The 23,853-nt window shown below is 42.2% G+C and overlaps 1 protein-coding gene across 21 annotated transcripts in view; it reads left to right on the forward strand.

Moving 5' to 3' along the window:
• EVL (Enah/Vasp-like) overlaps positions 1 to 23,853 on the forward strand; it is a 174,524-nt gene that overhangs the window by 55,621 nt on the left and 95,050 nt on the right. The gene's annotated exons all lie outside the window — the stretch shown is intronic.

A 23,853-nucleotide genomic window follows, 5' to 3' on the forward strand; every position in this document is an offset into this window, starting at 1 on the left:
GTTGTATATCTGGAGTCCCAATATTTGGCTCCATTTCCTACAAGAGAAATGTAAGCTATGACTGTCACTTTATTTCTCTAGGCCTTAGTTACCTCACTTATAGTAAAAGGACTATTTTGAGGATAATGTATAGGAAAGAAGTGTATAAATTATAAAACATTGCTGTATTGTTTGTATATTTTATATTTTGTAATCAGTGAAAGTTTAATCAGTTAATGTTTAACAGATTCAAATGCCATGTTTTAAAACAGTCTCTGATATCTCCCATTCCTCTTTGCTTAGTGTAATAGTAGTCGCTTATGCTAATAACAAAAGAAAACGAAGAGAAAGAATTTAACTGGACTTACTCCCCAGAGGAGTGAGTCCTGGAACAGAATACCGACTTGGGTCTGTATGTCTCTTGCTAGCTACTTAGGATAGTTGCAAACATATCCTCCTCAACTATATAGGTTCTGAAAAGTCAGGCAATGGGTCATTTTGGAGGTAGGGATGTGGGAGGGCCCTTTTGATATTAGGATAACCATTCATTGAACAAATACTTCTGGAACATCTACTCAATATAAGCCACAGTAGAAAATGTAAATACGCGTAATCCTTAGTCCTGCCTCGGAACACTGTCCTCAAGAGGTGTGGAACAGACAGACCAAAAGCATGCAGTAGCAGGTAGCAAAGATAAGACTAACATAGGAGATTGGGATGGATTCCACAGGGATACAGATAACGTGCTGTGGCCGGGAGGTGGACACAGTTTTGCCATAGTGAAAGTTAAAAGAGACTCAGGAGGAGGCATCTGCGGGAGTGAGCCTTGGAGGGTGTAGGATTGGGGTGGATGAAAATCAAGACGAGGGCTGCTAGTAGGTGTGCGGGAGCTGAGGTGTAGGAGCGGGGGACAGTGTGCTCTTCGCCATGCTTTAGCTGATTGAGGGGAGAGTTTTTGCTTTCTTCTCAGGGTATAACCCAAGTCCATTTTGTCCTTTCCCTGTGAGTGGTGACTTCTCTGCCCTGAAGTTGGCTGCTGTGCAGAGATAAACGTTTTCACCTTTGGGGAATAAGTAGTAGTGATGGGAAACCCTCCTAGGTGTTTTGCAATGCTGCTAGCACCTTGACTTTTCTTACCACCTTGAGCAATTACTCAAGTTGTCTGTGCCTTGGTTTCCTTATATGTAAAATGGGACTATTACCCATCTTTGAGAGTTATTATGCTAATTAAATGAGATTACTTTTTGTTTTGTTTTGTTTTTTGAGGTAGAGTTTCGCCTTGTTGCCCAGGCTGGAGTGCAGTGGCGCAATCTTGGCTCACTGCAGCCTCTGCCTCCTGGGTTCAGCAATTCTATACCTCAGCCTCCCGAGTAGCTGGGATTACAGGCATGCGCCACTACACCCGGCTAATTTTTTTTTTTTCTTTTTAGTGGAGATGGAGTTTCTCTGTGTTGGTCAGGCTGGTCTCAAACTCCCGACCTCAGGTGATACGCCCACCTCAGCCTCCCAAAGGGTTGGGATTATAGGCATAAGCCACCTCTCCCAGCCGAGATTACCTCTATAAAGCATTTAGATACTCAATAAATTAATTGTTTTAATTTACTGTAATCAGCAAAGCATTTTATAGACCCTTATCCTGGATTAGAAATTGCATGGGAGCCAGGAGAAAGGCTGACACATTCTCAAGCTAGGGTGCTTCTAGTCTTCCCCTCTCCCTGAGTGTTCAGACTCTGAATGCCAGAAATCAGTCCTTGGAAGATAATCATGTTTGCTACTGAAATGTTTATGACACAGTGAACCAAACATGGTGTGACTAATCAGCTGAGAGCTTGGATCTTGGTTTGGTTTGCGTGCAGATTCACTGGTCTGAGAGATTAATAAGTTCCTTGCAGTTGACAAACAGGGACTACAGTGCTTTCTGGCTAATTGTGATAATAGAACCAGAGCCCATCACCAAGTGACCCCTGGTTCTCTGAGTCTGCAGTGCTTCTGTACTGAGCCCACAGCCCATTACATTATTCATTGTTCTACATTCCTCCGTGTCATATTTCATTATCCTTGGAGCCTGGTGTGATCAGTAAGCGTCTGTTGAACTAACTAGGACTGCAGTGGACAACTGTGATGTGTGAGGTCTCTTCTGTGTAGGGAAGAGTGAATTACAAGTGAAAACTCAGTGAAGAGCCCCCTTCCAACAATTGTAGCTATGATGGGATACATTCTGGGGTGGTTCCCCTGGACAGCAAGAGAATCTACTGAAGAGCTTTCAAGAATGACTTTCAACTTGGGAATTCTATGTAATGTTTCTCGCTGAGAGGGCCCATTGCAATCTAAAGACAGGTGCCCAGGCCACTCCTCAAACCTCTTAAGTCCAAATATGTACAGGTGAAACCCAGACATGTGCACTGTTTAAGGTCCCACTGATGATTCTGATGTATACACCTTGCTGGTGTTCACGGGCTTGGGAACCTGGAAACCCTAGGTTCTAATGATGCTGCATTACTTTATGTAACTCACATAACTTCACTGGGACTTAGTTTTTCCACCTGAAAAATAGGAATAATATTTTATTTGCAGAGATGTTCAGAGAGAAGAATGGCCGTGTGTGAGCTTTCATAGTCAAGAGCACTGGAAAATGAAAAGTGCTATAGCGTGCTTTGGAATTCCACTGGCACCTCCAAAGGCATAGTGAACCTAAATGTGTTAGAAGTGTGGCTTGTACAGACTACAATGTTTGATCTAGAACTTATGCTGGTTCGTGGTCTTTCTTGGATTTGATACCTCAATAACTAGTCACTGGGCTCTTCAGAGCATTTCGTAATAGTTTACAGACAAGAAGAATTATTTTCACTCCAGTTAACCAGTTCAGACTCTGCCAAATGCCAGGGTTGACTCACAGTGTATTCTTTGCGACTACTCTGCCCCCCCTCTTCATCAGCACGAGTGCTAGAAGAGAGAAAAGACTATCTACTTTCACTTGTTGTGTGACCCTGGGAGAAACAGGAACACTTGGAGCTCTTTCCTATTTGAAAATCAACTCTGGGTCCCATGTGCACAGACTGCACACCAAAGACACCAAGGAAGAGAACCAGGAGCAAGGAAGATGAGCGCCCCCTCGCAGGGCTCCCCTGCCTAGTTTTTTGGAAGTTACCACTCTTACTTATTTTTTACTGTATTTGCTAGATCAGACAACTGTGTATCAAGTCAAGATAGAGGCTTCCTAAGGGAGGTGAGGAGATGGATAAAAGTGGTTGGATGTATTTTTATGAGCAGGGCAATGAAACACATTCTGTGACTTAAGAAGTGTACTCAGTGATGGAATTCCTTTTCCTGGAGAGAGGATGCATTCAAATCAGATGTACCTTAGAGCACTTCCAAAGCCACAGAATGAAGACTGTGTACTTTTATTCTCCACCTTATTGGGGAGTGAAGGAATAGAGATTCCTAAGGAAGAGAAGGTTGACACGTTTTGCTACAGTTGATAAAATTCTTGTTTGTTGTCCTGGGCTTCTTGGTTGGGACATTCATGATTATCAGATCCCTGGAATGAACAAAGTACTAAGTTCATCCCTACACATGACCAAATGCTTAAACACAGCTTGCCTCATAGCAAGGTGGGATGAGAGGATGGTATACCAGTACTTTGTGGATATAAAATTCTGTCCGTTGCCAGGACAACTTTTCATTGTTTTCCACAGGTGGAGCTCTCCATGGTCTGGCTACTGTCTCTTGAAGCATGGCTCCTTCCACTCCATAAAAATGATTTAGTCTGGATCTGCACTCACCACTTGGCTTCCCCATTTCCAAACCTTTGTTTTCTTTCCGTGAAATCCTCTAAAACCCAGCCCTGTGCATGCAGTATTTCTTCAGGAAGCCTTTTCTGACCTCTACAGCCCACAAAATTTCTCTTTTTTCTGAACTCTCATGCAACACTTAAGGTATATAATAAATAATCTGATATTTAATTTTCTCTGTCTTATCCTCTTAACTGGATCGAGGGTTAGTTGAAGACATCTGTCACACTTGAGCAGAGCTGGATACATCTCAGCTTCTCAGCACTCTTTGTTTATTCATTTTTATTACCTTTTTTTTTTTAACCTCCTACTTTATCCTGGTCATGTCGCAGGCCCTAGAAGAGGAAATGGCAGTAAAGAGGATAGTTGCTGCCTTTTTGATGTCTGTTCATTTCTAAGCATGAAGGCTTTTGGGGATTTTGATGGAAGTGCTGAATCCAGTGAGCAGCATCTGTTTGTGGATGGGAAGGATCAGCCGGAAAGACTAACAGGGCTGAATGATAGATTTTCAAAGCTGTAGGGATTGACAAAAGGGTTTGAGTTAGTAAAAACCCATGTGAAATTTTAAAAGTCCTTACGTATATGAATGAAGAGCTTCTGATTCTTCTAGATTCACATACAAACAAGGTAACACACTTTCAAATGCGCCCACTGTACTGTGGACACTTTCGTTATCACATCTAATGTTCACAGTAATCCTATGAGCACCAGTCAAAAGCAGATTCTAGAGTCAGGTGGTTACATTATTACCATTTTACCTAAGAGGCTTCTAAGATTCAGAGAGGTTAAATCACCTCCTCAGAGTCACACTGCTTAAGTGGCAAAGCTAGGATTTGGATCTGCATCTTCTAACTAAAAAGTCAGCATTTGTTTTCATCATTCCGTAGCTGTTTTCTACCCTAATTTTGTAAAACAAGGAAAACCTATTGGTTGTTCTAGCCACATTTGTTTTATATAATGTTTTGTTGAATAAGTGACTGTCTCACACTTAGTGAACTTGACTGTGATCAGTGTAACCTGCTAAGCACTTGATATGCATAAGCATATGTACTTGTAGCCTCACAAGAGCCCTGTGAGATAGTTGCTGTTATTGTCATGTCCATTTCACAGATGAAGAAAGTGAGTCATATGCTGCTTTAAAAATGTATCCAGCATCACACAGTGCTGGCATTTGAACCCAAAACCATCAGACTCTGGAACCTGTGTTTTGACTGCTGTTTTAGTCATACACAAGGCTTCATGGGAAAAACAAAACAAAAACAAGAAGTTATGTGGTCAGTTTAAGAAAAACTGGAGGCCAGGCATGATGGCTCACGTCTATAATCCCAATACTTTAGGAGGCTGAGGCGGGCAGATCCCCTGAGGTCAGGAGTTCAAGACCAGCCTGGCCAACATGGCAAAACCCCATCTCTACTAAAAATACAAATAATAATAATAATAAAAAGACATGGTGGTGGGCGCCTATAATCCCAGCTACTCGGGAGGCCGAGGCATAAGAATCGCTTGAACCCAAGAGGCAGAGGTTGCAATGAGCTGAGATCGTGCCACTGCACTCCAGCCTGGGCAACAGAGCTAGACTCTGTCTCAAAAAAAAGAAAAAGAAAAGAAAAATTGTAATCACTTCTGCCCCAAAAAAAACAGTACATAGTAGCATGAAGGGTCTGAGAAGTCTTATGGGAAGGGGAATGTTGATTTTGCCCCTGAGTTTCCCACATACTAAACATAACACTTAATTTTGAGTTTATACTCTAGAAAACACTGCTTGCCATAGTGGAAGGAGAATCTGGGTCTGTCGATTAGAAGAGTAAGGAAGAAGAAAATCTTTAGGTCAAAACGAATCCCAACACTTTGGAAGGCTGAAGTGGGAGGATCACTTGAGGCAAGGATTTTGAGACCAGCTTGGCCAACATTGTAAGACCCTGTCTCTACCAAAAATAAATAAACAAATAAAAAATTAACCGGGCATGGTGGTGCATGCTTGTGGGCCCAGGTAATCAGGAAGCTGAGGCAAAAAGATCATGTGAGCCCAGAAATTAGAGGCTACAGTAAACAATGAGCACACCATTGCACTCCAGCCTGGGTGATAGAGTGAGACCCCAACTCTTTAAAAAAAAAAAAAAAAGCCTAAGATAAAAGAGTATAAGATTTGAAGTCTCATTTGGATGTGAGTTCAGGCTCCTCCTCTTATTGGTAATTACGGTGTTATTTTGGGCAAATTGTATATTCATTTTGAGTTTCCCTTATCTGTAAAATGGGGTTGTTGTGAGGAAAAGTATGATTATATATGCAAAAATGCTTAGTAAACAGTAAAGCTTGAAATTGTTTTTAAAATAGTTATTTACCAAGTTTATTTCTGCCCTAGTATCTAGCACAGCAACTACCAGCTACTAGAACAATTAACAGTTGGAGGAATGAATGAAGTTTGCCTTCTGTGTCTCTGGGTTCTGTAACTGGTATGTTACAACTGAAAAACTTTTAAAATGAGACATTATTCCTCAAATTTTCTTTCTAAATTGTGTTTCTGCTGGTTTTTGTATTTTTGGAGTTATAATGAAGTCACTCAATTAGAAAATCAGAACGTGTGTTTCCTTCATTCACTGTATTGTACCCTGGTTTGGACTCCTTAGGGAGTTTATTATGTGTTTTTTTGGCAGCAATAAATGTTTTGCATGGTTCCAAGATGGTAATTTCATTCAACAGTGTATGTGTTTTTCTTTTTTTTTTCTTTCTTTCTTTTTATGCACTGCTCATTCCCTCAAATGTGGCCATCTGTTTTTTGGTTTTTTTTTTAATAGGAATTTCTAATGTATCACCCTATTGATGTAGTTACTCTTACTGTTTGTATGATCAAGTCTAGCTCTAATTTATTAAGAACTGTCAGGAAGAGAATTGTGCTCCCGTTTGGCATGCCAATGTGGTTTCCACTGATGGAGAGAGCACTGAGATGTGCAGGTCGTCATTCACCCTCTGTGAGACATTTGTTTTCTAGCACCTGGCTAAAGAAACAAATATCAGTTTGAGATTGTTCCAATAGGTAAGACATTGCACAAGGATTGAGAAATTTAAAAGAAAAGGCATTCAGATCAGTTTTAACACACCTATTTTTTTGCTAGGATGGCATTGTTATTTCTAGAAAGATATGTGTTTTGCCAGCAGGTGGTTAGTTGGGTAGAGGGGAGCTAGCATTTTCTATTCCACAGTAATCTGACTGTGGCCTAATCCCCCACCTCACCTAGGGGCAGCACATGACCCAGACCTGGCCAGACCAAAACTCAATCCCCTGGCTATGGTGACTGGTTTAGGGGCAGTTTTGTCATCTAAGAATTCTCTATGGCAGGGGTCCCCAACCCCTCAGGCTGAGGACCAGTACCAGTCCATGGCCTTTTAGGAACCATTCCACACAGCGGGAGGTGAGCAGTGGTGAGCATTACTGCCTGAGCTCTGCCTCCTGTCAGATTGGCAGTGGCATTAGATTCTCATAGGACCACAAACCCTACTGTGAACTGCGCATGCGAAGGAACCGGGCTGTGTTCTTCTTGTGAGAATCAGATGCCTGATCTGAGGTGGGACAGTTTTGTCCCAAAACCATCCCCCCACCCCACCCCAGTCCATGGAAAAATTGCCTTCTTTGAAATTGGTCCCCACTGCCAAAAAAAGTTGGGGCCTTGAGCTAGAACTATTATAAAAGATACTGTTTTTTTTTTCCCTGGGATCAAGAGCTGTCAAGATCATGAAAGCCTCAAATCATTATTTCCCATCGTATGGGGAAAGACTAATAAGCCAATAGAGAGGGAAGTAGAGTTCAGTAATTGCAAGAGAGCAAGTTCTTATGGCAGCCTTGACCATGTGCATTCAGGCATTTAATTTAAGCCAGGCTTACCCATAAACTTTTTTTTTTTCTTGCAGTATATAAACAACAAATTTCATTGTTAATGTCTGTTACTTGTAACTTAAAAAATCCTGAATAATGCAAAACTGCAAGAGAAATAAAAAGCAGACTAAAATATGTATCATTTTTACATCCAAAGGAGATGACCATCCCAGTCATCTTCAGAATTGTCAGACCACAGTTGCAGTGTTGTCTTCTGTCTAGGTGTGTAACAGAGGACTGTGGCACTCTAGGGCACTGTTATGGACTAAATTATGTCTCCCACAATTCACTGGTTGAAGCCCATGACCTCAGTGTGACTTTATTCAGAGATAAGGCCTTTAAGGATGTAATTAAGGTTAAATTAGGTCTTAAGAGTGGGCCCCTAGTCCAATAGGACTGTGAAAGGAGGTGAAGACATGAGGGATGCTCATGCTCAGAGTAAAGGCCCCTCTGAGGACACAGTGAGAAGGTGGCTGTCCACAAGCCAAGGAGAGAGGCCTCCAGAGAAGGCAAACCTGCCAATACCTTCCTCTTGGGCTTCCAGAACTGTGAGAAAATACATTGCTGCCGTTAAGCTGCCCAGTCTGTGGTATTTTGTTATGACAGCCTGAGCTAACTAAGATAGGCTTCTCTTTCAAAAGAAAGAAAGAAGAACAAGGTGAGGGGACTCAAGACCACGTCTGAACGGCAGTCCATTGAAGATCCTGGAATAAAAGGCTCTGGAAAGACAATCACTGTCTAGTCATTTCTCCAAGGTGTAGCATCCAGGTAGAAAGCTAGATGACACTGATTCAAGGAATCACTTCCAGGAAAGCCCTTCTAACAGGGGCCTTCTGCTCAGTGTCTGAGACTTACCTTTTCTTCTTTCATTCCCCCAGGTAGAGTTAATCTTCCTTCTCGTATACTCTAAAACTACTTTTGCACCTACTTGTGTTTCTATACTTCTCACGCCCTTTTGTTACTGGATTTGTCATTCCCTGCCTTCTAGATATGCATTACTAGAAGGAGCACGTGACATTAATTCCAGGCCTGGCTGGTGTCCAGTATGTGTTTCAAGTCTTCAGCAGTGTTTGCTGAATGTACAAATAAAATATAGAATATTAGAACCAAAAAAGTTCCGTAGGTATCCCCTCGTTCAGATCTCTATGAGTCCCTCTTTTGGACACAGTGTTTACCTTTTACTTCCCCAGAGCAGACATGGCCAGTTCCCTTGAGGTATTTCCAGTGGGTAGTATTTCCGAAACAGCCACTATTTCCCAGGCAATCTATAGTTTTCTTCTTTCATTCATTCAGAGCTAAACATTAGGGATACAAATGGGATGGCTTCCATTTATTTATTCAACTATTGAGGGCGGAGAACTGTATTAACAATATGTCATTTAATTAACACCACATTCAGCAAGGTAGAAATTACAGAGGAGGAAACACACCTAGAAAGGGTCAGAGCTTGGTTGTGATCACCAGGTTAGTTAGCAACAGGACTGGAACTAGCTCTACGGATTCCCATTCTGCTGCTTTTCAGTGAGGGGAAAGTGTAGACTAAGGAAAGCTGAAATCATCCTGGGTAGGATACTGCAGATGGAGAGCTGCAGGCAGCAGAAGGAAGGAAGTGCCTGGCAACCAGCTCTGTAGATTTAATAAAACACCACGTTGGCCATGTCTATAGAATTAAGAGGAAAAGAAGGAAATTAAAATCTGAAGAAGTTGTGGCAAGTGGTGAGAATTGCTAAGCATGGACAGAGCAAATAAATCCACAGCAAGTTTTAAACAAACTGATCTTATCATGCTCTTGTCTGGACAAACTTCCCAGCTCTGTTGGGCCATAAATATTCTGACCTGCCATATCAAAGAACAGAAGCGATGGACTCAGATGGCGGATAAGATTGCCCACCACTACCTCCTCTTGGTTTTAAAGCCCACATGGTCTGGACAGCCAGGGCTTTTAGTCCCAAATCAGGATACTGTCTTAACAAGGAGAGCAAGTCTGGGTCCCATTTGCATTTCACTTGTCCCTTTGTGCCATTAAACTTTTTTATTTTTAATAAGCTAGTTTTATTAATTGAAAAATTAACTGCTCATAATAAAAAACTTAAACAGAATAATGCTAGAACTTCACTGATGTCCGTCAGCTCTTGGCAGAGGTCACAGTTTGGGTGGGTAGTTGTCTGAGATGGTCTTAGGTACAAGTTAGTACCCTGTGTGCTGTGCCCTGGGGAGGGGGGAGGGGTGTGTGTGTCTGTAAAGAGAGAATATAGCTTTGATTACTCACAAAGATCAGAAACTAGGGATACAGTTTGGGTTATTGGTTACTTTTCCGACTTTTTGAGTTCTCTCGAATATATCCTGCCTCTCCCAAAAGCAGATGAATTCCTCAAGAGCGGGGACTGTGCTTCCTTCTGCAGCCATGCCAGACTGGCTTCTCCAGATGAGAGTTCAGAAAACAGAATCATTAACCAAGTCACCAAATAAGTATAAGAACTGAAGGCAAAAAGGACAGGTGAGAACATTTGAGCTTTTCAAAGTTAAACCCTGGGGGCAGAGACCCTGTGAGTGACAAATATTTTAAAAATAGGATTCCTCATGTGAATACCCCATGATTTCAGCTTTTCTAACTTTCCACTAAGGGTTAGTATGAAGTTCAGTTATTTTCTAGTTAAAACAATCCTTGTTAGAGGCCATTTGAGACAGTTTTCACTCTTGTTCCCCAGGCTGGAGGGCAGTGGCACAATTTTGGCTCACTGCGACCTCCGCCTCCCGGGTTCAAGTGATTATCCTGCCTCAGCCTCCCAAGTAGTTGGGATTACAGGCATGCACCACCACGCCTGGCTAATTTTTGTATTTTTAGTAGAGACGGGGTTTTGCCATGTCGGTCAGGCTGGTCTCAAAGTCCTTACCTCAGGTGATCCACCCACCTCAGCCTCACAAAGTGCTGGGATTATAGGCATGAGTCACTGCATCCAGTTGTTAGAGACCTTTTAAAGCAAAACTTTAATCAGATGAATAATTTGGACACATAATATGGGTAAAATAACTAGAGTTACTGAAGTGTTGAATAAACCACATCTGAGAAATTTCTAAATCAACAACAACAGTGAGATTCTCTCTACAGTAGGGGATGGTAAGTAGTTTCCTAGCCTGGAATTGGTCTGTATCTTAACCCACTCTGTTCTCTCTGGCTTGTGTGTCTGGAGGGTGTGGCTGACCCCATGAGCTGCTTTTTGTTTTTGTTTTAATAGAGACAGGGTCTCGCTCTGTTGCCCAAGTTGGGAATGCGATCATGGGTCACTGCAGCCTTGACCTCCTGGGCTCAAGTGATCCTCTCACCTCAGCCTCCTGAGAGGCTGGGACCACAAGTGCACACCACTACACTGGGCTGATTTTTTTAACTGTTTTGTAGAGATGGAGTCTCATTCTGCTACCCAGGCTGATCTCAAACTTCTGGGCTCAAGGGATCCTCCTGCCTTGACTTCTCAAAGTGCTGGGCCTACAGGCGTGAGCCACTGTGCCCAGTCCCCATGAGCTTCTGTCCCTTTGTGTGTTTGCGTGTGGCACTTGAACAACCTCAGCAAATGGCTCAATGCACAGTGATCCTGTTACTAGCACTTTGCTGCCCTTACTACAGATTTTTACCAGCTCCTTTTGTTCCTCCATTTTCTGTCTTCTCCCTACTTTATGCATTTTTAACATTACTGTATTTTTTCTCTTTTGAACTCTTCTTTGTTTGCAATCTACCATGTAGCTTTTCCCTTCCCCCTGCATCTTCTCCTCGGCTCAGATTAGCCTCCCGTCTAGTCTACATTCAAACTACACATTCTCTGGACTTGGATTAGTTCTTTTTGTCATTGTTTCCCCTTGTTTTTCCTTTTAGCATGGGGAGCAGAGAGAAGGTAGGGTGTAGCTGCTCGTCTGCCCCTGAGAAAGCAGCCATCTGGGCAGGGCGGAACGGAGCCTGACTCCTAGACAGCAAACGCAATTCACCCCAAGAAAGGAGGTCTTCCTTTGCTTTTACATCTCCCCGGTCTGCGCCAAAGGGTTTGTATGTTGAATAGTGAGGCACCTTCCCTGCGATGCGAGACCGGCAGGAGAGGTTTTGCCTCAGTGCGTCTCCGCGTCTCCATTTAACTCATTACATTTACTGCCTGTGTTTTGGTCTACAAGTAGCTCTGAAAGCTTTCATAAGTCACTTAGCTGTTGTTTGCTGTAGTTTCATCCTCTTTGAAATAAGAATAATAAATGTGGGCATGGAAGAGCAAATGAAATAGAGGATGTAATAACATAAAGTTACTTTGAGAAATTAATGGTAGTTATTAGCATATTCCCCTGAAAAAGTATAATATGCTTAAGCTTCAACGTTTGTGGAGGCTAAAGCCACTCCATTTGGGATGCTAATGCCATGTTGAATTCTGATTGACCCCAGTTCCAGTCCAATAAACACTATAAATTCACAGTGATGTTATATTAATAATAATACATAATGTGCAGAAATGTGTACTTAGAAACAGTGGCGTTGTTGATACAGTATGGTTATTGTTAACAATAAATGTTCCTCTCGCCTATTCCTTTTAACTCCAAAGCTAGGAAGGCACTCACTTTTAAAAGGAGGAAGTGCCGGGCGCGGTGGCTCAAGCCTGTAATCCCAGCACTTTGGGAGGCCGAGACGGGCGGATCACGAGGTCAGGAGATCGAGACCATCCTGGCGAACACGGTGAAACCCCGTCTCTACTAAAAGATACAAAAAACTAGCCGGGCGAGGTGGTGGGCGTCTGTGGTCCCAGCTACTCGGGAGGCTGAGGCAGGAGAATGGCGGGAACCCGGGAGGCGGAGCTTGCAGTGAGCTGAGATCTGGCCACTGCACTCCAGCCTGGGCGACAGAGCGAGACTCCGTCTCAAAGAAAAATAAATAAATAAATAAAAAATAAAAGGAGGAAGTTACGAATAGTAGCATGGAAAGGAAAATATAATGAACTTTTTTCCCCAGAACTCCCTGTTGTAAGATTATGCTCTCCTATTACAAGCCATGAGATGTGAGGTGGGCTTGGATGCCTCCTTTTAATACGGTAATTGTAACATCCCTGTTTATTTCACGGCATAGTTTAAATAATTAAATGATACAATGTATCAGAACTTTGTGAACTGTCCTGTGATGCAAACATAAAAGAGGGCAGAATGTGGGCAGAAGGAGGGATGGGGTAGTTTTCCTGTGGCCAAGACCTGGGTCTGTGCCGCTTACTAGTCAAGTGGCCTGGAGCCACTCTCTGAGCTTCAGATTTCTCATATTTAAAGTGGAAATGATTGTAATAAATGTGAAGACCCCCCCCACACAGTAGGTGCTCAGTAAATGCCTTTTAAGAGATTATTATTAGACTTACATCCTGCTGAAACTGAGAAGTGATATTAGTGCAAAATACATCCCAGCCTTCAAAGATATTTTCAGTTGGGTATTGCCAAATGGATTTCACCATGGACTTAGACCCCATAAATAAATGTGTCAGTTTTAGTATATTTTTCCAGGTATTTTTTGGTGAAGTGTTTATTTGTGTGCCAACAGTAATACCTGACTAGAAAACCCTATCTGAAAGCTTTATGTTTGATTTCCAGAAGAAAACATTACTAAGGTGGGAATCAATTAATTGGAGAACAGAGAATAGTGAATAGTTGTGCACTGATCTCTGAAGCCACACTGCGCAGTAAAAACAACTCAAGCTACAAATGGGAGCTGCATGTGGAATTTTAAATATTTAATAGCCATATTAACTAAAGTAAAAGGAACAGATCATACTAATTTTAAAAATGTATGTGTTTAAACTACTGTATCCAAAATATAATTTCAACAGTGTTACCATGGTAATATGAAAATTATTAAGTAACTATGTTACATTACATTTTTGTACTAAGTCTTTGAAATCTGGGCTGTATTTTACGCTAACATCACTTCTCAATTTGGACCGGCCACATTTCAAGTGCTCAGTAGTCACGCGTGGCTTGAGGCTACCAAAGGCTACCAAATTGAGCCCTGATGAACTGAGGCAGAAAGTAACTAAGACAGAGAATTTCAATTACATTGTTACATTTAGCAAATGGGTTTAAAAGTGCCGGGCCAAATAGAATTTCCAGACTTACGTGATATTCTTTGTTCTGTATTAGATTTGCATTGATACAGGTTTCAGAATACTCTCTGAATTGCTTTTCATTTCTCTGCTACTGATAAGAGCAGTGGAGATGCTACCACCTTAAACCTCCCCCATCCCTGGGCCCTGGGCCCAGCAACTTCTGGCCAGGGTGAATATGCCATGAGGGTGCTTCAGTAGCATTCACTGTGCCCAGGGCCAGTTCATATGCTTTTTTTGGTAGGAAGGTTTCTTTTTGGACGCCAGGAGTTACTTTGAGAAATTAATGGTAGTTATTAGCACATTCTCCTGAAAAAGTATACTATGCTTAAGCTACAACGTTTGTGGAGGCTAAAGCCACTCCATTTGGGATGCTAATCTGCCGTGTTGAATTCTGATTGACCCCAGTTCCAGGAATGCCTCTGAGATTTCTACTTTTATTTACTCACCAACATTGATGTTATTGTAAATACATACTTACCATAAACCCTGCCCTTAGTCAAGTTTTCTGTGGTATATAAGCCCTGAGTCTGGTGGATGACAGTGCAGGGATCGACTCTCTCAAGGCCACATGAGATATGGCTTCTGTTTGTGAGTCCTTATTAAATTTTTCTTTCTGAAAAACTGGATTTGTCAACCTCTTTTTTTCAGCATTTCAGCTCCATCAACCTTTGTGGGTAGGTTTACATAGACCTGTTCACCGTGGAAAAACATTGAATAAAATTTTAGGGTTTTATAGGTCACTGAAATCCATCTGAGCACCTCCGGTTAGGAACCCCTCTGTATTAGTCAGGGTTCTCCAGGGAGTACCAATAGGATAGATATAGATGTAGATGTTGATATAGATATAGATATAGATATAGATATAGATATAGATACAGATATACAAGGGAGGACTTATTAGAGGTATTAAGTCATGATTATGAAGGTTGTAAAGTCCCATGATAGACAATCTGCATGCTGGAGACCCAGAGAAGCAAGTATTGTGGCTGAATCCAAGTCCAAAGGCCGGTGAGGGTGGGGGTGGGATGGGGTAGGGTGAGGTGCTCATGCAAGTCTTGGAGCCCAAAGGTTGGAGAGCCTGGAGTTCTGATGTCCCAGGGGCAGGAGAAGAAGTGTCCCAGCTCCAGAAGAGAGGGGAGTCACCTTTCCTCTGCCTTTTTTTTTTTTTCTCTTAGACACAGGGTCTCACTCTGTTGCCTAGGCTGGAGTACGGTGGCACAGTCATGGCTCACTGCAGCCTCATGCTCCTGGGCTCAAGCAATCCTCCCACCTCAGCCTCCCAAGTAGCTGGGACTACAGATGCATGCCACCACGCCTGGTTAATTTTTAAATTTTTTTGTAGAGATAGAGTCTTGCTGTGTTGCCCATGCTGGTCTAGAACTCCTGGGCTCAAGCTGTCTTCCCACCTCAGCTTCCCCAAGTGCTTTTGCCCTTTTGTTGTATCTGGGCCCCCAGTTGATTGAATGGTACCTGCCCACATTGAGGGTGGGTCTTCCCCACTTAGTCCGCCAACTCTCATGCCAGTCTGGAAACACCCTCAGAGACACACCCAGAAATAACACTTTACCTGCTCTCTAGGTATTCCTGAATCCGGTCAAGTTGACGTCTAAAATTATCGATCACCTCCTCTTTCTATAATGGTTTATAATAGTATTATAGGGTGTGCCCATTGTGAGGGAAAAGGGGGTTGGGGGATTCACAACATGCGTGAACATGCATAGCATAGTTGTGAAAGAATATACAAGAAACTCATGACAGTAGTTCCCTTGGGAGGAAGCTAGGATGGGAAGGGAGATAGTCCCTGTTTTTTTTAATATTTTGACTTTCACAGCCCACAGTATTTCTTATACAGAGATTCTGGCTTAAATATACATACAATAACAACAAGAACAACAAACCCTTAATCCAGAATTACATATTAAAACTGTCAAGAAGACTTCAACCAAGGGCTATAGGAGAACAAACATAATTTAAACACTTTTAGTCTGCCAGGCACTGGGGAAGACGGATGAAGATTGATACTTGTCCTCTGAGAGCTCATAGCATAAAGACAGACCTGGAAATAGACCATTGTAATTACAGTGTGACCCAAGGAGTGCCACAGGCAGACCTGGGGTATGTGTGGGTATCTAATTCCCCGGTCCAGGCTTCTTGGAGAAGACCAAGCCTAAACCGTCTCTACACATCAGCTGGAGGTAACCTATGCAGGGGTGGTCCCTGCTGCCTGAGTGGACAGTGAGAAATAGCATGGAGTGTTTCAGCAATGAGCTCCCCAGGATAGCTTGGATGTAAGAGTTGAAGCAGGCCCACTTTGGTGGGGGTTTGGAGGGGGGACCATGGAGCATCTTTATACCACTTTCCTACTGGGAACAGTGCAGTGAGCCATGATTGCACCACTGTACTCCAGCGTGGATGACAGAGCAAGACCCTATAATAAATAAATAAATAAATAAATAAATAAATAAATAAATAAAATACTGGAGTGAAAGCTAGGCATAGAGACAATAAAAGGAGGGAGTGCCTAGTTATAGCTAGTGTGTTGTTAAATGCTGCCAGAGGGGTTGGTAAGCCTGGTGATGTAGTTAAGGCAGCCACCTCACTCCCCTCTGCAGTTGGGAGCCACTGCTCTATAATACAATAAGAGTGATGATAAAAATAATGCCCACTTTGTGGAATTGTTTTGAGTATTAAATAAAAGAGTGTGTGATATTTTCCAGAAGCTAGTGCATAACTCCTACTCCTGCCTTAATCCTCTGTTCCTGGCACCTCTTCCTGGTCATCTTTTTAAGTGTCCAGAGTAAGCCAAGGGCCCTCCTGTGCTCTCACATCCGCTGCTCTTGCCTCGTTATCACGCCTGCCACAGTTTATCAGACATCTGAGTGTCTTCTTGAGGGCCAGGACTGCATTATGTTTACTTCCTATCCTTGGTGTTTAGCATGAGCATGTCACGTAATAGGTGCCCAATACATGTTTGTTAGGTGAAGAACTCTCTCGTGTAGGTCACAGTGATTTTCAATCTGCAAAGCACTTCTCATATCCTCGGTCTCATTTGATCCCCACCAGCACTCAGTCAAGTTGAAAGGACAGGATTAATCTTCCATTTTGTCAGTGAACACACATTCAGAGAGGTAGAGCTAGGACTGTCAGCCGTGCTGACTTCTGCTGTACCACACTACCCATTTGAGGCGCTATTGATAAACTACAGCATTATTGTTTTTTTCATCTCTGTCCTGCCCTGGGCAGATCAGTAAAGCTAAATCAGCCAGTGGTGTTTGTTCTCCCTGGGTGTCTGTGTTTGTGCTTAATGGGCAGAATGAATTATGGAATGAATCAATGAATTCTTGGAATGCTCTGAGACCTGTGGGCACTGATGATTGTAAGTAGTCTTGACAACTTTTTCCTCCAGCCATGTCCTGCATCTCATGAAAGCCAGGTTTATTTCCAGCCTAATTAGAGCAGTAGGTCACCCAGAACAGCTCAGAGCAGAAATAAAGTCTTCAGAAGAGACCTGTTTGATTTGATTTGATTTTTCCCCATTTTGTCACTGAAAAAAAAGTGTTGAAATTTCAAATCGTAGGATTACTTTCTTTCTCTGTAAAGGCCTCTGAGATAGCCAAATGATAAGAAGAACTCAGGAGACAGTGTATTATACTTACTGAGTCAGCATCCTTAATGAGGAAATCCAAGATACTCCGATGAGCATTTCCTTCCAGTGTCATGTCGGCATTTAAAAAGTTTTGAATTTTGGAGTATTCTGAATTTCAGATTTTTGGATTAAGGATACTCAGCCTCACACATACAATGAGTATATATGAGGCTTAGGTCATTGAAGAAGGCATTGGGTTATTCTTTAACAAACACAGCGTTGATTAAGAATTTTGACAAATAGACCAGGTGAGGTGTCTCACACCTGTAATCCCAACTCTTTGGGAGACCCAGGCGGGCAAATCACTTGATCTCACGAGTTCAACACCAGCCTATCTGACATGGTGAAACCCTGCCTCTACAAAAAATACAAAAATTAGCTGCGTGTGTTGGCCCTTGCCTGTAATCCCAGCTACTCGGGAGTCTGAGGTGGGAGGGTCGCTTGAGCCTGGGAGGTAGAGGTTGCAGTGAGCCAAGATGATGCCAGTGCACTCCAGCGTGGGCAATAGAGCTAGACCTTCCTCGCCCCGCCTCGCCAAAAAAAAGAATTTTGACAAATAATGGAAAGGAGGCCTGAACTAAACATCAGAAGGGTTGATTTCTTTTTTCTTTTTCTTTTTTTCCTTTGAGACGGAGTCTCGCTCTGTCGCCCAGGCTGGAGTGCAGTGGCGCGACCTCGCCTCACTGCAACCTCTGCCTCCCAGGTTCACGCCATTCTCCTGCCTCAGCCTCCCGAGTAGCTGGGGCTACAGGCGCCCACCACGGCGCCCGGCTAATTTTTTTGTATTTCTAGTAGAGATGGGGTTTCACTGTGTTAGCCAGGATGGTCTTGATCTCCTGACATCCTGATCCGCCCACCTCAGCCTCCCAGAGTGCTGGGATTACAGGCGTGAGCCACTGCGCCCAACAGGAGGGTTGGTTTCTAAACTCAGTTTAGCAGCCAGTATTTTGAGACCTTGGACAGATCTCTTTTTTTGTTTTACATGACCCCAGTTTCTTCATGAAGTCATTACACCAAGGACAGAAACTGTCCTTGGCTTTAATTTGAAAACAATCAGAGCTCAGAGTCAAAGCAAGTCCTTTGATCCAGTCTCTTACCTAAAGGAGATGGGTGCTATATAGTACCATTGGCTAGATGGTCAATGTCAAACCAAAATAGTTTTCCTGTAGCTTCCCCCTCTGAAAGCAGGAAGCATAGCCTATCTATCTCTGGACTCCCTGTACCCAAGCACCAGTGCCTGGTCCTAGTCATTGGTCAGAGTCATCTCCCTAGGGATCACACAGAAGGATTTGTTCTTTCCACTGAGCTCCATTGCACAGGTCCAGAGCCAGAGCTCACACTCTCCTTTCATCTCTCCAGGACAGAAGCTTTCCTCAGCCAGTTGTCAGATGTTATGATTTCTGTTTGCCTCATTATCTTAGTTACCATCAAGGAATGCTTCCAGGTTGGCAGTGCCTTGTTTATATTGCAATATCAAAAACTCATCTAAATATTTCATTTATGTAGCCTGGGTTACACATTCCGCAACCTATATCACAGAATAAACCAGGTCCCCAACCACTGTTCATTATTCAGATTCTGAGTTAGCCTGGTGTTTTTACAAGATACCTTATGGAGAGATTGGACACATGGGTAGAAAGTCCACAAATAGGTCCTGACAAAAATGCCAAGTGATGTTTGACAAAGGTAAAAAGTCCATTCAGTGAGAAAGTATAGCTTTTTCAGCAAATGGTGCTGGAACAGTTAGACACCCTTATGCAAAAAGAAGTGAATTTTGACCTAATCCTCACACATTATACAAAAGTTATTTCAAAATGGTTCATAAATATAAATATAAAATATAAAACTATAAAGCTTGAGACAATCTTCATGACCTGGAATTTAGGGAAGAGGTTCTTAGACATGACAGCAAAAGCACCATCCGTAAAAGAAAAAGGAGAAGTTGGACTTCATCAAATTAAATTTCATCAAAAAGATACATTTTCACTTCATCAGAATTAAAAACTATTATTCTGTGAAAGATAATTTTATAAGAATGAAAAGACAAGAGACAGACTTGGAAATAATATTTACAAATACAAAGGGTTTGTCTTCAGAATGTATGAAGAACTCTCAAAACTTAACTGTAAGAAAGTAATTCAGTTTTTTCAATTGGGCAAAAGACAGACACTTCACCAAAGAGGATATACAGATGGCAAATAAGCACGAGAGAAGATGCACAACATCATTAATCATTAGAGAAATGCAGGTTAAAATTAGGATATCATATGCACTTACTAGAGTGACTAAGATGAAATACTGACAGTGCCTTGGGGGTGCAGAGCAGCAACTCTCCTACACTGCCAGAAGGAATACAAAATGGCCCAGCTACTCTGGAAAGCAGTTTGGCAGTTCCTCATAAAGTTTTACATACAGTTAACATATAACCCAGCAATCCTACATAGTCACCCTATGGAAATGAAAACTTTCATGACCATTGCCAAAAACTGTGAACAACCCAAATTGTCGTTCGATTAAATGGATAAACAACTTGTAATACATACGTACAACAGAACACGACTCTGCATTTAAAAAAAAAAAAGGAGCTAATTATTATTATTATTTTTTTTTGAGACGGAGTCTCGCTCTGTCGCCCAGGCTGGAGTGCAGTGGCCAGATCTTAGCTCACTGCAAGCTCCGCCTCCCGGGTTTACACCATTCTCCTGCCTCAGCCTCCCGAGTAGCTGGGACTACAGGCACCCGCCACCTTACCTGGCTGGTTTTTTTTTGGTATTTTTTAGCAGAGATGGGGTTTCGCCGTGTTAGCCAGGGTGGTCTCAGTCTCCTGACCTCGTGATCCGCCCGTCTCGGCCTCCCGAAGTGCTGGGATTACAGGCTTGAGCCACCTCGCCCATCCGGGAGCTAATTATTAATAACACAGCAGCTCAAATGAATCTCAAAGGCATTACACTGAGTAAAGGAGGCCTAAGAAGTCATAAAAGGCTACATGTTACATGATTTATTAACATGACATTTTCCTAAAGACAAAACTATTGAGAGGGAGAACAGATCAGTGGTTGCTGGGAATTGGTGGGGGTGGGTATGACTACAAAGGGAGAGCTGGGGGAGCTTGGGAGTTATGGCACTCTTCTGCCTTCTGATTGTGGTGGTGGTTACATCACCAATCTATACAGGTGTTACATTCGTGGAAATGAAATAGAAGCAAAACCAAACCAAGCAAAAAGGTCTGAAAAACAAAAACTCTAGTAATTTAAGTGGTGAAGTAGTTTTGCATTATTTGATTTGTAATTAACCAAGTCTAGCTAATGTGTCCTATTTTTCTTTAAATGTTCTTTAAAACCACTGGAAATCATTGAAAGGAAGCAGAAGATTTGGAAACTTCTAGCTTGGGAAATAAACGGTTCTCAGGTCCAGTTCGTAGGCTTGCGTCAAAGTGTGTGAGCGTCGTTCAAGTTCACAGGAATTGCCTGGAAGCCAAAGAGCACATGTATTGCAACTGCTGTATTCTAGGGAGGCCTTTTTTGCCAGAAGTGCCCTTGCTTCGTTTTATGTCTTTTTACTCTCTGGACAGCTGAAATAACTTGAGAATCATCACCCTGGATGCAGTCCTTTCTACTGAGTATTGTTTCTGATGTGAGTCAGAATGATGGGATGGTTTTCTTCAACAGTCTCAAAATTCTCCTGTTACTTCATAACCCAGTTGGAAGCATTTATATTTTCAGTCTGCATTTGGGGCATTTTTAAACAATAGCTTTATTGAGATATAATTTACATACCATAAAATTCACGCCTTGAAAGTATACAACTCAGTTGTTTTTAGTATATTCACAGAGTTTTGCAACAATCACGACAATTAATTGTAGAACGTTTTTATCACCCCAAAAGTAGATTCAACCCACTAGCAGTCAGTCTCCCATCTCCCGCAGCCTCTCCTCACCAGCCCTAGGCAACCCCAATCTACTTTTTTCTCTATGGATTTGCCCCTTTTGAACATATCGTATGCATGGAATCAGACAATATGTGATTTTTGTGATTGATTTCTTTCACTTAGCCTAATGTTTCCAAGGTTCATCCATGTTATAGCATGTTTGCATCACTTTTTGAGCCATTAAGTTGCACAAGTTTTCTGGCCTCTTTACAAAGCAGGATTTACGTTAGTCGATCCTCGCTCAAGGGGACACAGGTATAAAGGAAGCAACAGTGGACTACCATAAATGAGGATTGTAAATCCCCCAACTCCCACCCTCTAAAAACATTTTTTTCCAGTGTTAACAGTGGTTGTCTTTGGGGAAGAAAGGATCGGGGAAAGGAGAGGAGCTTTAATTTACCTTCTGTATCTTCCTGTACTTTGAGTTTTCTATCTTTAAACATATATAACTTTAAAAGAAATGTCAACAGGAGATATCTCAGTGGGGAGCTAACGTGTCCTTGCTTTTTAAAAATGTGTGTGTTTTAAAAAATATTTAATTCATATTTTAACAATATTTGCTACAAGTGTTTATTTCTCTCCATAATGCTATATTATTTGTGTTTGAGCTCATGATTTTTTTTTTTTTTGAGATTGGGTCTCACTCTGTCCGCCAGGCTGAAGTGAAGTGGTTAAGATCGTAGCTCACTGCAGCCTCAACCTCCCAGGCTCAAGCAGTACTCCCGCCTCAGCTTCTTAAGTAGTTAGGACTACAGGCAGGCACCACCACGCCCAACTAATTAAAAAAAAAAATTAAGGAATGGGGGTCTCACTGTGTTGCCCAGGCTCGTCTCGAACTCCTGGCCTCAAGTGATCCACCTGCCTCAGCCTCCCAAAGTGCTGGGATTACAAGCGTGAGCCACTGCACCCAGCCTTATTATTTTTACTAGCATACAGTAGTTCCCCCGCCTCATCCATGGTTTTGCTTTTCACTGTTTCAGTTACCTGAGATCAACTTTGTTCCAGAAAAATTCAATGACAAGTTCTAGAAATAATTTGTAAATTTTAAATTGTAGGCCATTCTGAGTAGCATGATGAAACCTTGCACTGTCCTGCTCCGTCCTGACTGGACATGGATCATCTCTTTGTCCAGCCTATCCACGCTGTCCACACTACCTGCTTGTCAGTCACTTAGCAGCTTATCAGATCTACTCTTGCCTATGGTGTATACATAGGGTTCAGTACTGTCATGGTTCCAGGCATCCACTGGGGGCCTTGGAACATGTATCCCCATGGATGAAGGTGACTTCTGTATAATCTTCTTCTGGTTTCTTAATCTCTTTTCCTTCTTAAATTCTATTTGTCTGATATTAAAATTGCTAACGTAATTTTCTTTTTACTTATAACAGCGTTATAACTTTTCTATTTCTTTATTTTCAGTGTTGAAGCATTCATTGGTTTTAGCTATCTTGTGTAGACTTCGTAACTCTGGTTCTTGTTTTTTATTCAATCTAACAATTCCTGTCTCTTGGCCAGTAATTGTAACCTGTTTATAGTGTGGTCATTGCTGTTATATTAGCACAGCAGTCTTCAAACTGGGGCATGTTTATTCCTGGGGGTACATAAAGACTTCCTGGGGGTAAATTGGCAAGGGAGCCAATTCCCTGATTTCTCACTTCCGTGTATATTCCAGGCCAGTGTTGATCTGTTAGGAAATGTGCCTGCGTGCTGCTGCTCCTTTCTCCCATCAGCTTCCGTGTTTCTCCTCTCAGTGTACAGAAGACAGACACATCACCGACCCTTCCACATTTTACAATGCGTCCTTAGCTTACCTCAGGACATAATACCTCGGTGAACCAAACAGAAATAATTTGAGAACTCGTTGGCCCTAAAAGAGAGTCTCATAAAAGCAAAGCAAAGAAGGTCTCTGTGAAAAATAACAGAAGGGCAGGTCTTTTCTCTTCCAGGCTACCAACTCATGGCGCATCCCCATGCCTTACCTATCTGGTAGTTGGTTTTAAAACTAAGAATCTCGAAGTGCTGTGCTTTCACTGTGATGTGTAGAGCATGTTTGAGTTGAAAATAAGGTCAAACTTTTTCTGACGGAAAGTAAATCTGATTCGCCTGAATGGTTGACAGAGCAGACAGGCTTTGCCAATTATGTTTTATGTCAGACCTTTTTTGTAAATTCTGAAACAGCTTACACTTACATATTAAATTGCATTTATAAATGTAATATATTTAACACATGCATGTCATATATAATGTTTCTAAATATTATATCTTTTTGCAGCCGTTTAAATTTATCTTGAAAAATTGGTGTCACCTTAAAAATATGCAGGAGGGGCCAGGCACGGTGGCTCATATCTGTAATCCCAGTACTTTGGGAGGCCAAGGCAGGAAGATTGCTTGAGCCCAGGAGTTCAAGACCAGCCTGGGCAACATGGTGAAACCCTGTCACTAACCAAAAATACAAAAATTAGCTGGGCATGGTGGTGTGTACCTGTAGCCCCAGCTATTTGGGAGGCTGAGGTGGAGAATTGCTTGAA

The sequence above is a fragment of the Macaca fascicularis genome, chromosome 7 (genome assembly GCF_037993035.2).
Source record: "Macaca fascicularis isolate 582-1 chromosome 7, T2T-MFA8v1.1".
Taxonomy (NCBI): domain Eukaryota; kingdom Metazoa; phylum Chordata; class Mammalia; order Primates; family Cercopithecidae; genus Macaca; species Macaca fascicularis.